This window comes from Sitodiplosis mosellana, unplaced genomic scaffold (assembly GCF_009176505.1).
Source record: "Sitodiplosis mosellana isolate CC-2019 unplaced genomic scaffold, AAFC_SMos_1.0 Smas_scaffold_5605, whole genome shotgun sequence".
Taxonomy (NCBI): domain Eukaryota; kingdom Metazoa; phylum Arthropoda; class Insecta; order Diptera; family Cecidomyiidae; genus Sitodiplosis; species Sitodiplosis mosellana.
In genome coordinates this window covers 159-3,759 of record NW_022600847.1, presented here as the reverse complement: position 1 = coordinate 3,759, position 3,601 = coordinate 159, and the positions used below count along the sequence as shown (strand labels likewise).

Sequence of the window (3,601 nt, the reverse complement as noted above, 5' to 3'; positions counted from 1 at the left end):
TTTTTCTGAAAATGATAAGAGATTTTAGTTTGGATTTGGTCCATTTATACTAGCCTCCATTGTGCATGGGGCTGCACATGGCCAGCAGCGATCACAATCGCCGTCTAACTTACATTTAACCATTTCGATATTGGTTAAATTTTTGGTAGTGTAACAGCAATCGGTTGTAAGTGGTCTTGGACCACAGTTGGACCAACAATTGCCCATTATGCAGACGGAATGGAAATTTTTGCAGTCTAATCCAGCGCGAATGAGGTCTTGCTGACGGTTATTTACCAAATGATGCTCGACGACTGCTGTTGTTACACCAGCGGCACCCATTGCAGCACCCCAACCAAGGAATTTGCCTACGACTGGTAATATTGATGATACAATGGGCCAAACTCTCTTATTTCGTTTTTTCTCTTTCGGATTTGAAAACGCAATTAAATTTTCCATTCCGTTGATCTCTTTTTTATCTAAAGTTGAATCAAATGTTGTCGATCGGGGATTTCTCACGTTAGACCGTAGGGAAGATGGTTTGCGACGGATTCTTGATTGTTCTGGAGCTTTTGTCGTCGTGATTGTCGTTGACTTTCCGTAAATTCTATCCATGATATTTCTCCATCGGTCTGCGTACGTTATATACGCATATAAAATTTCACTTTCTTTACACCGTGACCGAGCACTTTATACGCTATACTGATGTTTCTCCTATCGCGAACCGAAACACTTTCTTCTTCAGCTTGACTGCTGGTTTTAACTGAGAAGAGGAGGACTAAAAGTCAACACAACACAACGATTTTACTGCAACTTTTCATTTTTTTTGTTCAAACAACTTTTTTTAATTTATAATCTATGCTTATAAAATTAAACGGTCGAAGAAATCAACGATGTTTTTAGTTCATCGGTTGAAGATCGGTGTGCTAGCTTGATGTTTTGGTGCACATTCGCAAAGAACTAAATCGTTTTATAAAAAATATTTTTCATCATACTGTTGTTTCAGATCGTCTTCGTCTGCTGCGCACGACAAGAAAGTATTCAATATATATACATAGTAGTATAGATATGGCGGTTTCATCATAACCGGTTTTTGCTCCACCCAAAACTAGTTTTAACCACACCCAAAACCACTTTCACTCACACCACACCCTATTGAAGCTGGTGAAAGTGTGAATAAAACACAGAGTTTCTTTTTTAGGTTTTGGAGTCCGGAAATTTATCAGAGTCGTGAATTCTTTTTCACGCGCGACAAAAATGGGATCCCCTGAGTTGTTGGGATTTGGATCCAATGCACAATAAGGATCGGTTGGCTTGATATGCACTTCTATATTTCGTGTCCGATAATAGTTCAACTTTTCGTGGAATTCGCAGTTGTACGGGAATGAATCTGACATTTGATCACTGATACATATGATCTCTTTCGCGGCACACACCCTGAAGAGATTGGTTTGAGTCCAGAGAAAGAACACTGAAATACGATCTCTTTCGCGCCAACAGAAGCTATATTTTTTTATTATTACACACTTCACATAATCTTTGAATTGTGGCATAGTTTCTGCCTCTAATTTACAGTCAATCAAATTGTTGCCATTTTGTCCTGTAACGGCAGCAGTTAAAACTACTATAAGAAATAAAGAAACACTATATTTCGAACACATCTTATCATAATTTAGAAAGAATGGTATAAGGCTGAGGACTGAATAGCTTCTTCTTCAGATAGAGCAATCATTGGTTTTTTTTTTCATCCAAAAACTCTAAAATATTCATCGCTATGTCCGTTGATTCATCCATAAACCATTCAAGACAATTTGCACCACGATAATAATATCTTGATGTTGATTCATCGTTTTCATTCTTAAAATAATAGAATATAAATTTCTATAAAAAAAAATTATAATTTTTGAACGTTTCAAAGTTGTTGCCAACAGATGGCATTTCTATTGCACATTCGTTCATTTTTTCACAAGTTTTTTTATGTCCGTTTAATTCTTCATCCGAATAGAAATAATTTAAACAACGATCACAAATTGATATTTTATGTTCGTGTTTGGTTAACTAAGCGCGCACTAATTGATTTAAGTTTTTAATCCAGCAATAATGCGAATGCACATTCACTTCACTTGCTTCTTTGCTATGCATCGGTGTTTGTTCTGTTAGCAAAAGCAGATGAATGTATTGCTTTTCAACTGGTTTCATCGCCATATCTATACTACTTACATCAATTACTCCAAGATCACACCAAGATATGCCCTTCAAACGCCATGAATTGTTTGAATATCGCTCGATGAAAGTGTCGATGCCTATTATTCTCATTTCATCTCATACTTAAGAAGTTGATAGAGTTGGACAACATATTCGTAGTCGCACAAAGTGTCACTCCAAATGTCGTTGAAATTCTCGTATTGATATTTAATTTCGTCCATCCAGTGTTTCACAAGAACTTTTCTCCCATCAAATTCACAGTTGTTACTTATTTTTTCTTTCATATACGCACAAGCTTGCTCCATGGTGAAAATCAGAAAACGTCTGTTTTTTTCAAAATTAAATTATGAACTAGTAGTATAGATATGGCCCGTTTCGCGGTAACCGGTTTTTGCTCCTCCCAAAACCGGTCAAAAAACATGTTTTGTCAACGCCCAAAACAACTTTCATTTATTCAAATGAGTTGACAACCAAAACAACTTTCACTAATGTGCACATCTGTTTCAACCCATAGCGATGGCCATATAAATCCTGCTCGGGATGGTGTATTTGCACGCATAAGAAATGTGTTATTTCTTTATGGATCTGCTGCTGCAATTGGAACTGCTAATGGCGCTAGTGGAAGTGTAATAAATAAACATTTTATGCAAAACAATATCACCGAAACACCATCGTTCTCAGTGAATTCGACTTCCACGGTTGAAGACGAAATAAATAATCCATTATAACAAGATTGATTTTTTTTTCAATCATTCTTTATTCGTATAGCAGTTAAATTGAAGAATTAACACTGTGATTTTACCTGAGTCCCCGTCAGAGCTAAAAGCAGCTCCTCCTTCAATATGAATACAAATTACATTATTCTCATCGCAAGGTACAACTTCTGCACTAAGCATAGTGATTCTGTGCTGGAAAGATTTCCAAGAATATCTACGCCTTCTATCAAGGCCAACAGCCGTTAAACGTGTTGCCCGATTTAAAAAATTCAAACCCAGATGCACAAATAAAGGGACTTCAACTGTAATGACACTTATATCATGTTGAGCATTCTTTTCACCGAGAATGTACTTGTAATGGGATTCTACATTATCTACGGTTATTGTTTCAGTCTTGCCATTTGTAAATTCTATGGTGGCTTTTTCGAAATCCTCAAAGCAATGTGCTGAAGATAAAATCTGAAAAAATCGTTTTCATTATTTTATAAATATAAGGAAGACAGTCGATTATTGTTTAATGCTTACGTAATTGCGCGAGATAACAAAGCCTGAGCATTTTTCTCCATGATATAGCCAAGTTTCGTCTAAAAAATAACAAAAATTGTCATTATTAATAAGTTATTTTTGAGGAAAAATAAATGGGGCATTTCATATGAATGATATGAGTGCAGTTTTACTATTTATCGCGCAAGTCGAGGTAG

The 3,601-nt window shown here is 36.0% G+C and overlaps 1 long non-coding RNA gene across 2 annotated transcripts; it reads left to right on the top strand.

The window, feature by feature from the left end:
- The first annotated feature begins 6 nt into the window (after nucleotides 1-6).
- On the top strand, nucleotides 7-3,558 carry LOC129572846 (uncharacterized). 2 transcript variants are annotated; one of them, XR_008688514.1, is made up of 2 exons: nucleotides 7-2,810; nucleotides 2,953-3,558. It is a non-coding gene; the product is annotated as an uncharacterized LOC129572846 (long non-coding RNA). The 2 variants fall into 2 exon arrangements; XR_008688515.1 differs by having other exon boundaries at nucleotides 7-2,864.
- The last annotated feature ends 43 nt before the right edge of the window (nucleotides 3,559-3,601 follow it).